The sequence below is a fragment of the Lycium ferocissimum genome, chromosome 1, assembly GCF_029784015.1.
Source record: "Lycium ferocissimum isolate CSIRO_LF1 chromosome 1, AGI_CSIRO_Lferr_CH_V1, whole genome shotgun sequence".
Taxonomy (NCBI): Eukaryota; Viridiplantae; Streptophyta; class Magnoliopsida; order Solanales; family Solanaceae; genus Lycium; species Lycium ferocissimum.
This window is the reverse complement of record NC_081342.1, coordinates 19,722,584-19,736,771: the sequence shown is the minus strand read 5'-3', so window position 1 is coordinate 19,736,771 and position 14,188 is coordinate 19,722,584.

Here is a 14,188-nt window from a genome sequence, read left to right as displayed (position 1 = left end):
TGTAACTTGTTTAAGGTTAATTTGAGCCACTTTGAAATATTGACAAAATAGTGGGCAGACCGCAGATTATTAATTGGGCTTGGCTTGAGCATTTAAGAGTATGACCTAGTGATTAATAGGGTGAGTTAAAAATCCCGAGATTTCAGGTTCAATTCATGCTGAGGTAAAACCACTGAGTGAATTTTTCATCTCTTCAAGCCTTGGCGGATAGACTTTCATGATACTGTGCAAAATTGTATTGAGTACAGTCAGTCAGACCTTTCTATAAAATCATCCGCATATAATAGCACTCTCTATAACAATTAAGTTTTTCCGAAACCGATTTTTTATGTTATATTTTACTTCTCTATAACAACATTTTACCTATAACAACAATGACCAACTTAATAACAGTACGCTTTTATAAAATTACCTCCGTATAACAACTATCTTCTTTTTTTGGTAATAATTAACCATCTTTATAAAAATAGATATTCATGATTACCAATAATGAGTGTACAGATTTTGATCAAATAAAAATTTGATACTTTAATATACTATATTTATAACAGAATATTACATATGAATACATAGTTATAATCTAAAAATATGATTGTCTTCTGTTTTTATTTGTATATAATTTTCAAAAAGGAAACAAGCATTATATCACCACTAAGAGATCGGAATCTAGGAAACAAGCTATAATTATAATTTTTTTTTCATCAATCTTGAAAGCATTTAATTTGCTAGTAGATTTAAATGTGTCCCATAGAGCTTAAACTTTATACATTCAGTGATGAATTTATTGACATTTGTATTAACTTTCTTTCATGTTTAGTTAGTGAAGTATGCATATCTTTGATATTTAAAAGTTAATAATTCTTTTTTTTTTTTTGGAAATAAAATATAAATTATTACCATGCCAACTGTTGACACCTACTTTTTGACCTCCCATAATTTATCTTAATTACTCAGAGTCCTTGAAAAATAAATAAAATAAGCTATGCAACTTAAAGGGTTTAAATAATTTTTATAAATTGTTCAGAATAATATTTTGCTCCTTTAAATTGGTGAAAGGTTTTTCATGACATCACAAACTTGTTTAGAAATTAATTAGTATTTTTATGACATTTATGAGATACTTATTTGATTTAATCAAATAAAAAGAAGGCATTTGGTTTAAGAAAATGCCTGGCTTTCATGACTTTCTCGCTTTTGGTATTCGTGTTATCATATTGTTTTCGATATGCTTGGCCCTATCTGACCTTTTGTCTTGTTTTCCTCTTGTCTCCTCTCTCTCCTCTCTTGAGCCGAGGGTCTTTCGAAATTACCGCCCTACCTTTCATGGGGTTGTCAAGACACTCTACCCTCCCCAGACCCCACATGGTGGGATTATACTGGGCTTGTTGTTGTTGTTGTTGGTTTAAGAAAATAATAATCATTCATTTAATTGTTAAAATTGCCAAAAATCAAAATTAGCAAATACTTTATTCCCTTTAATCCATGGAGTTTGAGTAATTTAAATAATTAACCATTTCACCTTTTAATCTTTAATTTTGCATAATTGTGTAATTTGTCAAAATTTATTTATAATTATCTATAAATGTTTTAATTAGTCAATTAAGTGGTCCTTATTGCAAATTGATTAATTATTTTTTGTTATGGACACAATTAATTTGACCAATTCATGGTTCAAGGAAATTGGGGTCATTTTTGTAAAATTAGCCTCTTAATGGCCTTGATTGAAATAGCCAAATTCATTGGCTTAAATTAATTAAGGTCATTAATGTAATTTAATTTTTAAACCTACTAATTAGGCCAAACATGGCCATAATTGAAATAACCAGCTAGACTAAAATAAATTAAGGCTAAATTTTGCCATATTTGAAATAATTAGTTGGATCAGAATCGATTAAGGCCATATTCGCAATTTTAAGCCCATAACAAAATTGGCCAATTTTTTTTATTACTTTAATAGGTTAATTATGTCCAAATTTTAATTAATTTTTATTTAATTATCTTTATATATATATATATATATACACACACACACACACACATACACACGAGGTATACATATATATGTATACTAAGTACACAAAAGAAAAAGGGCTAGCCTTTTAATTCCCTAATGTCTAGACCGAGTCTAGCCCAAGCCAGGCTGAGACCCGGCTTAATACAGATAAGGGGGTATACCCCCTTTCTTTCATTTCATTTTCCCAAATGCCCCTTTACCCCCTCCCCTTTCTCTCTCTTCCTCTTCCGTGTAACCCTAGCGCCGCCTCGTGTTTCCCTCTTCTCTCTCCGCCAAAAATGGCAAAAATACAGGGTGTAGCAGATAAGCACAGCTTTTGCATGTCTATTGTAGTGAAAACATTTAATGTTTCACTTGATTTCATGAAATTTAATCCAAACACGGTAATAAATCATCCTTTTGCTTTAATTTTTTTCATTGTTCCGTGATTTATGTGTTTTGTTGTTGTACCTTGCTTGAATATCATTGGTTGACCAAAGATGGGTCAGATTGAGTCAAGCAGGACTCAAAGCTGACCATCCATTGTTGATTCGAGATAATCTTAGCCGTGTAAAGGCCAATTTTGGAGAAAATATGTTTATCCCACATCGTTTGTTTAAAGCTTTAAACAATTTTTGGGGTTCTATAAATAGAACCTCAACCCCCTTTACAAAAATAGTTTTTTGGAAGAGGAAAAAAGAGAGTTTTAAAAAGTTGGAGTTTTTGAAAGTTAGAAGTTTGAAAAAAAGAGTTTTCAGAGGTCATAACAATTGGAGAAATTAAAAGAAGTCTAGAAACTTCGAATTTCAAGCCTCTTAAGTTAAAAAATTTTAAGACATTTTTTTTGGAAAATAAACACTAAATAAACAGTTCATGCAAATGCTCACACATTGGAATTCGAAGGTCAACCATATAGTATGATCCTTAATACTAGGGTGCCTAACACCTTTCCTAGGAGATCACCAGAACCCTTACCTAGAACTCTGGATTAAGAAGGATTTTTCAACTTAAAAGAGTTGCCACCAAACCTAGAACTTTGGTGGCAACTCTTTTAAAATAAAGTCCGAAAGAGCACCAACAAGTTCAAAGTTGCTTTTCTGAGCGCTAACCCTGCCCGCAAAAATGTGAACCGTAACACCAACAAAAATAAAACCGGTACATCTAAGAGAGCATCCATAGCTATGACCACCTTCTAGGAAGGGTGTCAACTACTAATGAACAGAGGCAGATCCATAATTTTAAGATGGCGGGGGCACCATTATCTTAACATACACGGCAATAAAATTTTTAATGACGACTGAGGGATAATACCGTGTCGGAACGGTCATTAATAGTGTACCAGTGGCGAAAATACAAGTATATAGGCTAAAAAATATTGTGTTGGAGCCGAGATTTGATCTCGGGTGGTGACCAGTGAGCACTCAGGGGCATTCCTACCAACTGAACTACTTTTGTAATTATGTTTGAGGGGTCCTTTTAAAATATATCATAGTTTTTTAATTTTTTTCGAAGTTAGGGGGGCACATGTCTCCCCACCCAACACCTTGGGTCCGCCCTTGCTAATGGACCCACAGTATCATCTAGTTACGAACATCATGTATAAAAGAACTACTTTTCCTACCTCTCTTTAAGTATCTAAATTTATCTACTCTCTCCCAAATTACAATTTTGATCTGTTGCATTATAAAACTACTATCCGCACTCTTCCCTTGAAAATTTTTGTTGTTTCTAGCTATCCATGTATAATATACCACTACTCCATATGCGACCACTATGATCTCTTTCTTAAATCTGCTTCAGTGCTTCATTTGATAGTTTGTAAGTGCTCAGCAACATCTCTGTGATGTATTGTCATCCTCAGCCAACCATGTATTGCATCCCACAAAATCCTAGCCCAAGGGCAAGTAGAGAATAAGTGTGTGCCATCCTGCAAAGCTCTTTTACTGTACATGACACATGCATCATCCTCCCTACCTAATACAATCTCATTCACTCTCACTTTGGTGAGCAGTCTCTCTAGAGTAGCAAGCCATAAAATAAATCTATGTTTGGGCATAACCACTCTGTTCCAAATTAAGTCTACATTATCCAGCTTTGGACCAACCCCCAACAACTGTATGTACTCCATAGAAACAGAATACTTCCTATTACCAACTAGTCAGTACTGATAATTTATAGACCAACTTGCCATTCTCAACTTCAATTTATGTAGTCTTTTCCAGTACTAACTACAATCAAAGGGTGGAATATACACCTCGAAATTCTTAGTGTCATTCATATATACTTCATTAACCGATTTGACCCATAAAAGGTCCTTCTTCTACATCATAAACCAGATTAGCTTACCCACAGATTACACATTCCACAACTTGCATCCTTTTATATTCAGACCCTCTTGCTGTTTTGGTCTACACAATTTTTTCCAAGCTACTAGAGAAATTTTCTTCTTATCTTTGGTGCTAACCCATAAAAATTCTTTGCATCTCTTGTCTACCTCCTTCAAGACACTTCGGGGTAATATGAATACTGAGCCTAAAAAATTATGAAGGGAAAATAGTACAGAGTTAATTACCTGCAATTTCCCAGCATATGATAGATGTCTGGTGGAAACAGTTTTTATTTTCTCAGTAATTTCGTGGCTTAGTTGATGGCAGTCTAACTTGCCCCATTTCTTTGGAGATAGTGGCAGTCCCAAGTATCTGATGGGAAATGAACTAGCAACATATCCTGTCACTTTTAATAGCCCTTCCTTTGTTCCTATATCCACCCCTGCTACATACATATTGGATTTGTCAATATTAGCAACCAATCCTGTCACCTGGGAAAAATGGTTTAAAGCCTCCTAACTGAAGCCTCATGCCCTTTGCAGAATAACATCAAATCATCTGCAAAAATGAGATGAGTTAACTCTTGTGTTTTGCACATGGAATGAAACCTAAAATCAGGTAATCTGGCCATCTTTGTCAGTATTCTGGACAGCCATTCCATTACCAATACAAACATCAATGGGGGAAATAGGGCCACCTTGTCTAATACCCCTTTTCCCTTCAAAATACCCATGACATTCTCCATTCACTTTGATGGAAAACTTAGTTATTATTACACAAATGATAATCAATTCACAAAACTTCGGGGGGAAATCATAACCTTTTAGCATCTCTGATAGAAACTCCCACTTTACCATATCATAAGCTTTCCTAAGATCTATTTTCATCATACATCTTGCAGAAGTTTTCCTGTTGTAGTGGCTCATCAAATGATGGCAAATTAGCATATTATGTACTAGGGATCTACCCTGCATAAACGCAGCTTGTGTTTCGTTCACAAAATATGGTAACACTTGTTTTAGTCTACCACACAACAATTTAGAGATATATTTATACACTGAATTGCAGCAAAAGATAGGTCTGAATTGACTTGCCTTCTCAGGCTTGTTGACTTTGGGGATTAATGTAATGGTAGTGGCATTGAGTTACTGTAGCATCTTCCCATTTTTCATAAACTCAAGCACTGCATCTGTGACCTCTTCCCCAATTACAACCCAAGAATATCTGGAAAAACCACTCCCAAACCCATCAGGCCTGCAGTTCTAGTCTACACCGCCACTTCTCCCAATAACTTCTTGTAATAGTTAACAAATATACTAGCAATTTGATCAGGTTCAGTTTGCACCTACTGGGTTTTGTCCATCAATTGTGTAATTGATTGAAGCAGTTTCCTTCTTTTAATCACTAAATGGGAATACCTGGTGTTATCATCCCCCAGTTTAATCCATGTTGCTTTACTTTTCTGGACCAATAACATCTCAGCCAGGCAGCTTATTTTCTTGAACTCTCTATTTGTTTCCTTCTCATCCTCTTGTAACGGTCTACTTAATGGAGTTTGCTGCATCAAAGTTTGTAGTGTTTTCAACTTTTCCCTACAATTATCCACTTCATGCAGTAAGTTGCTAAAGTATTGACTGTGCCACCCCTCAATTTATTATTTAGTAACTTTAACTTCTTTACAACTCTAAACATGTGACACCCTTGAATTGGTATCTGCCACCCTTCTTTCACAATCTCTGTGCACTCCACTTATTACAATATTTGAAAGTTCTCCTCTTCTTTGGTGGTGTATTAACTAGAGTAATATGCATGGGATAGTGATCACTGATATCTTTATCCAAAAAATGAGCCTACAAGCTGGCATCTCATCTAGCCACTCTCTATTCACAAAGTACTAATCTATCTTTGAGAAAATTCTACTTGTATCACCCTTATCATTCTATGTATAGTTTCTCCCTATGCTTTGTAGCTCCTCTATGTTACAGACATTCACACACCCCTAAAAGTCCACCACCTCAGCCAGAGTAATTGGATTTCCTCCAATTTTTATCTTCACTATGCAAAACTGAGTTGAAATCTCCTAGGACTAGCCAAGGAACAGAAATTTCAACCTCAACTTAAGTTAAATATCCCCACAACTCCTTCTTTTCCTCCCTTATATTCAGAGCATACACAAATGTTACACAAAACTATATCTGTAATGACATTGAATTGACCATACAAGTAACATCTTGTGCCATTTCACTTGTAACACTTACTTCATACATATCTTCCCTCCATACTACCCACATCCTCCCATTATAATGGGATGCATGATTGGTATAATATTTCCAACCTCCAAGTATACTATCTGCTATACTACTAATTTTATTATTCTTTATTCTATTCTTCACCAGACCGATTAACTCACTTTTAGCTTATTGCAGAAGAGTTTTACCTCCTTCTTCTTTGAGAGGCCATTCAAGCCTCTTAAATTCTAGTACAAAGTATTAAATGTCCCCTTTAGGGACAGCCTTGCTTCCACCCCCATTCACTGTTCCATCAGCAGATTGAACTGATGCACTTGTACTGTCTCCCAACACTTGATATGAATTTGCTACTGACACCTCACTCTCCATAGATGCATTTAGCACCCTCTTCACTGGCTGGTACACCCCTACTTAGCAGGTGCTGTTCTTACCCCTTGTTCCTTCCCTTTAGGTGTATTAGATATATTCACCACTTGTTCCTGTTCAGTTAATCCAGGTGCAGTGGTTACTTCCTCTTTCTCATATTCTTTCCTTGCTTGTACTGGTTTCAACTTTCTACAACTATCTTTTTCATATCCATACTTGTGGCAGTGTTCACAGATAGAAGGCTTCTAGTCATATGTCACCTTCTGAGTAATCACACCCTTCTCATTTCTATCAGGCAACTCTGCTTCCACCTTGACTTCAACTAAGAGTCTTGTAAAATTTAACCCTATTTTCCTTTTTGTTTGCTTGTCCACTAATCATAGGCTGTCCAATCAGACTTTCTATCTTACTCAGACCTCTGGCACTCCAGTACTTGAAGTCCAGTCCATGCAATTTAATCCAAATAGGAACAATTGACAGTTCCACTTTGGTAAATTTCATGTCTGGTGTCCATGCTTTAACAATAAGAGGGTTATTGTCAAAATGATATACACCACCCCGAACTACTACATTTTTTTTTCCTTCTTCACTATCAAATCTAATCAATACAATGCCATTCTTCATCATTGCCACCTTGATAATCCCCAATTTCCCCCCAGATCCTCTGTATATAGCCATTCAGAACTGCAAAGGGGGGATGTGCACCTAACACATAGCACACTATCGCATTTTGCTAGTAATCAATGTCAGAACTTATGTCATCAAATTCAATTTCCCCAATTAATTGATCTCCTATGCTATCCGGGTTAACATACTCTAGTTTAAACCCCGCATTCGATATCTTCGATACATCAAACGTCTCCCAAATAGACGACATTTGTATTGGTTTAGATGTAATACCAGTTGTAGTTTTCGTACCTGATTGTGATTCCTCGTGTTCCACTTCCCCTGCCCATGGTTGCTTCGAACTGGTGGCTGGTGACATTATCGCTTTCTTCCATTTATTCACTCATTCTTTCACCGAGGTGGTAGCAGTTTTCCTTGGATTTTGGCTATTCCAGGTGGGTTTGGTCACCGGAGCATCAATTGGACTTGGATTGACCATCATTTGGCCACCCGTTATTGTGATTGCTCTACGATTGAGCAATCTCTGCAATCGCTCTTGTTTTCATGGTAGTGGTTTCGGTTCCTGTTCCTCGTATTAGTGTATTCACATAATTTTGAGTTTCCCCCTCAACTGTATGACTCCTTCCCATCGTTACTCCTTTCTGGCTTAAGTTTTCCGGCAGATTCGTAGACTTGGCTCTCTTACTCCTTGTGTGGCACACGTTATGCTAACGTGAACCGAGAGGAACAAGGCTAACTATCTCCCCCCCCCCATTTCATAAATACATATTTACCAATTTTTTGTTATTTTTTATAACATTAAAAAAAAAAGATTTTATGCATCTTTTTTGCCTATAATAGTCAACTATTATTTAAATGTCGAGTGCTTTTATAAGTGTATAACCACCATTCTCTATAACAACCAAAAGATTTCGGATCCTTAACAATGCTGTTATAGAGAGGCTTGACTGTATATAAAAAAATATACACCACCATATGCCCTAAAACTTGATGATATTCAGAAATTTAGTGCTCTAAACCAATTGAAGACTTTGTAGTTTCTGTCGATGGGAAGTCATTGGGTGTCAAATCCAATTCTAGCCACTTAATGATTTGTAGTATTAATATTCAACAAAACGATAATATCCTTTTGCAAAATTCCTTAATTATTTGTCTAATTTCGATGCTCCACCGTTTGCAAGTTGCAATATTCCACAATCTTTGTTAGTGCTCTCACCTGATTCCACACCTCTAAGTTCATTCTTTTCTTCTTTAAATTATTTTTAATAAACAACGATACCACGTTTAAATTAAAAAAATGTCAAGTTGAAACACGTTGAATCATGTGAACCATTAGCGAGGCGAATCTAAAATTTTGAGTTTATGGGTTTTGGATTATAGAAAAGGTACCTTCTTAAATTTAGACAAATTAATTATAATAATTCAGTGAATTTTTTAACATAAATACAAGGATTTAACTAAAACTATTGAGTCTTTTTTTTTTTTTTTCTAATTTTTTATTACTTAGGAGGTAGGGGAATGGGTGAGGGGATTACAAGGTACGAAATCGAACCTTCACCAAGGAAAACTCTAACTCCGCCTCTATATATATATATATATATATATATATATATATATATATATCAATAAAGGAAAAGCTTAATTAAGATATACACACAACATATTACCGATTCATGAGATACTCACATATAAATTTGAGTGACTTTTTGTGTTAAAAAAAATTAGTGACTTTCATGATACTTATATAAAGTTGAGTGATTATTTCATTGGGAGAAATAGTTTAATGATTTTTGTGCAATAAAGTAAAAGTTGGTAATCATTTATAAAACAAAGGGTTAACTTCAGAGAAGGTCACTCAACTTGTAGCATATTTACAGTAAAAGCATCAAACTTATTTTTCTAAACACAATCACTTAACTTTCGCTTTATTTCATCCAATATAATTCTTGAAATTATCTGGTCAACTTCACCAGAAACTTGATCGCCCATTGACCCCCTCCAGATAAGCATCACAGCCATTTTATTGAAAATATTATTTTAAAATAAAAGACCTTCATGACCAAAGTAATATACAATCTAAAAGCTTAATGGTCAAGAAGGCCAAAATTTACACCAAGTTGACAAAAAAAATATACCGTACCAAAAACCGACCCATTCTGTTGCTAATAATGACTTGTAGAATATCCAACAAAATGATAATATCATATCCTTTTGCTAAATCCCTTGAATCTTGATTATTTGTCTCCCAATAATTTATTGCTCCACCACTTGCATTCTTCCACAATCGTTAGTGTTTTTTATTCAAGTTTGTTATTTTCTTTCGAGCTTTATTTTCAAGAAACAACGTAACTATGTCTAGTTGATATCGAAAGAACTATATCAGTTGTCAATGAAATGTTATGGCGGGTATAATTCCTACAAAGAATTGAACTAATCACATATGCAATACGGGTACTTAAAAATTCTCAATGTAGATGTTACACAGTTGGTTCTCATCCTTTGGAGACTACGAGTGTAATAACATCATTCGTGAATGAAAGAATCGCCTTAAGATAGATCATCTTATGACTATTGAGAATGAATTAAATCGGATGGTTCAAACTAGGTGATAGAACCTAAGGGTTCACACTTTAATAGTTCACAACCTAAGAGTTCACTGGAACAGTCTAAGGGACCTGGTCCCTAAACTGTTTTCACTGATAGTTGAAAGAAGTAAATAAGACAAGATAGTCCCTAAAATGTTTTCACTGATAGTTGCAAGAAGTAAATAAGACAAGATATTTACGTGAAAAACTCCTTGCTCAAGGGATTAAAAACCACAACCTACCCTAGTAGGATTTCCAACTTCACTAAACTGAGCAATGTTTAGATTACAACCTATTGCAACCTAGGAATTAAAACTCTTAATCCCTCATCCTTACAATAACCCTATTGTAAGCAACTCTTGACTACCTCTAGCCAAGCAACCTAATACACCTTTCCTACCTTAGACAAGTGCATCACTCAAAAGCTTAAGTAGGTAAATAGCTTACAAACAACTTCTAAGAATTCAAACTCAGAGCCTGTTTGGATAGGCTTAAAAAAGCAAATTATAAGTCGAAACAACTTATAAGCCAAAAAAAAAAAGTTAGGTTAGCCCAACTTATGCTTTAGATAAGCTAAGCCAAACGGGCCCAATTATTTTTTTGGGCTTATTTTAAGCACAAAATGGCTTATAAGCTGGCTAGTCAAACACTAACTTATAAGTCAATCCAAACGGGCTCTTACACCTAGACTAACTCTAGCCTAGCGTACCACTCAAAATCTTATGAAGATAAACTTCCTATAAGCAGCCTTTGAGAATTCAACCCCCTACAAACAGCTTCTTAAAAGAGAAAAGTAGGTTTGCAATTTATAGAATAAAGGAACAAAGACTCAACAACCTAAGGACTTGAAGCATCTTCAGTTCAGGGATCTAGTCCTTTGGCTTGTTGAGGATTTGTTCTTGAGAGCACCTTGAGAGGGGTGGCGGCTTCACTTGAGAGAAACATAATTTTCAGATTTGCAAGTGTTAGGTTAAACAATGCCAACATGTTGTATATATAGGGGGCCAACTGAGGAACATATGAGAAGCATGTGACCATGGATATAGGACCTTTCATCTTTTCACATTGGTTACAAGTTTGAACTCCAACATGTTGCACATGTGCTACTGCAGCTCTTCCAGTCAGAGCAAAGGCACACAACTTTTCTAGCTGTTATGTTTTGTAAAGTGCCCTGGGGACCTGATCAAGGAACTAGTCCTTGGTGTTTGTCAAATCATCAAAACTATAACATATCATAACTCATCAATTTCCCCCTTTTTGATGGTGACAAACTTGTAATTCATGTTCCCCCTTGCAGACTAGACTCCTTTCACAGCTGTGCGATATTCATTTGGGACTTCCCCATGAGAACGTCGCCTTTAACAACAAGTGCAGTATTCATTTGGGAATTCCCCCTGAGAACGTGGCCTTTAATATCAAGTGCAGTATTAAAAATTAATGGAGCATCAAAGCATCAATTCATTCATTCATCATTCCCCCTGTTGGCATCATTAAAAAGAGATACAAAAAAAAATTAGCAGAAGCCTGAAGAAGTTGAGAGTCATTAACTCAGAAAACCTAGGCAACTCAAATGATCAGTAACAGAAACAACCAGAACAATATGAAGGAGAGATAGATGCACAAAACAGAGCAATTGTCATTAAGATCTAGCAGTCAGTTGAAGCATAAATATACAAAATAAAGTTACCATAGTGCCATAGTCATTGTTACAGGCCAAAAAGAGATTTTACATAATTAAGACCAGGGGTAGGCAAGGGGACCAAAAGAATAAAAGGAGATGGATCATGTGTTTGTAGGTTTGATAGGGTGGAGAGCTTTGAGCATCATGTCCAGCTTGGCATCTACAGCTCTGTGATTTTCCAAGAACTGCTCCTGAAGTCGTCTAACGTTCTGCTGCAGATTTTCATTTTCACCTTTTAACTTAGCAACCTTTACTGTCTGTGTCCCTTAGGACCAGGTCCTCCAGACTTCAGCTTAGCATTTTCTGCTTTTAACAAGGCATTTTCAACCTGCAACCTCTCTATGTCAGCTAACATTTTCTCATTTGCCTCAATAAGACTTGAAATAGTATAGGTGCTTCCTATTCCTCCTTTCTTTTGCACAATGACACATTCCTCTAGTGCGCTCAACGAGAACATCTGTTTCCTTATTCCTTTAGTAGCTTTCCTAGTAACAACTTTGAAGTGATCGAAAACTTTTATCAGGAGAAAACCATAATGTAGACCATGCTTTCCATCTTTTGTATTTACGAGTTTCATCATATGCTCAATCATGATGGAGGGTAGACTGACTAAGTGTCCTTCATCCAGGACTTCCATTAGGAACTTAGATGCAATACACCTTTTCTCAGCTCTGGGAAATACCACTTTTTTGACTAACTAAAAAAGAAGCTGATATTGTGGCTTCATTTGCTTCTTATACAGAATATCGGTGGTCACTTGCTCTCCAATCTTGACTATGAAACTTTTGAAATCATCTGAAGCTTTGATAGTTTTGTCATTTCCCAGCATTTTCATTCCCTCGCCAAACACCTAGAATATCGCCCAGTTGAGTTTCATCCAGAATGAAATTGACTTCTCCAACTCTGCACACTAAGGTATGGTTGTCATTGTACTGCAGATTTACAAAGAAATCTGCTACCTCTTTCTCATAGGCAAGAGCAGGCCCTTCAAATAGATGGTCCCATTGTTGAGCTTTTAAGATTTCCATCAATTCATTCAATCCCTGATGTCCAACTATTTCAGGGTCAAGCACTCTTCCAAGTAGCACCTTTTGTCCTTTCAGATTCTTGATTCTCAAAATCTCTTCGTTTTTCTTGAGTGTTCCCTATTGTGAAGGACCAGGTCCTTTCCTGACTTCCATATTTTTCCTTTTGGATGGACCTGTTTCCTCAATTTCAACGTTCTTCCTTTTTTTAGGAGATTGAGAGATTTTTTGAAACTTGTGCAATTCAGCAGTATCTTTCTCACTTCTCAATTTCACCTTCTTTTTAGAGCTTTTTCTTTCCTGGGGAGACTCTTCTTCTTCTTCTTCTTCTTCTTCTTCTTCTTCTTCTTCTTCTTCTTCTTCTTCTTCTTCTTCTTCTTCTTCTTCCTCCTCCTTGGGTCTCAACCACATTCATCACCTCTTCTTTGTCTCTTGGCCTCTCCAAACTTCTTCTACTCTTTGGAGTTTTCTCTTTGTCAGTCTTAAGAGTGGAGTCCGATTGAGTTTGATTCTGAGTTTGATAGTGAAGGGTTTCTTGCTAGGCTGTGAGATAATTTTCTTTTTGGTAACATGTTTACTCTTGGTAATATTTCCTTTCCCAGATGATTTTGAGGCACCAGATTCCCTTTCTGGGCATCCTTCCAGAGGTACAACAATGGAGGACATGTCACGACGCAACCCGCCATGACTGATACCCATACTACCTCCTAGTGGGCGAACAAACACACAAGTCATTTACTCATTCAAGTCAGTTTTTAGATTAACCCATTCAATCTGTTATTACTCATTTATGCACAAGATAATAAAATAAGTCATGCCATAAAACAATGAAGTAATTGCGGAAGTCCTAACTATTACAAATCCCCAAAATTCGAAAGTCATCGTACAAGGACTCTAATCTAAAACATGTCTAAGGAATGAAATCTGTCTAACAAATAACCACAATGTCTGGAGTAGAAATAGATATCATAAAAGAAGATGGCATTGATAGAAGCTCACCCTAAATCTGGCAACAACGGCCTCAGTGCTAGATATGAGGACGGGTAGCAGTCTCTGGATCACAGTCTGCACTCAAAAGAATGCAGCAAGGTAATATCAGTACAAACACTATGTGCCGGTAGATATCATAGGCCGACTAAGATTAGTATCATGCATACAACATAAATTCAATAGAATAAACAAGCCAGCCAACAACATGAAATCAATAACCCAACAACAAGTCAACCAAGGATAATCCCAAATCAAGTCACCCTAAAGATATCAAGAATCAAATCAACAGGAACCACAAACGAGAACAAGTCTATAAACAATAACCACATACTCACTGTAGACACA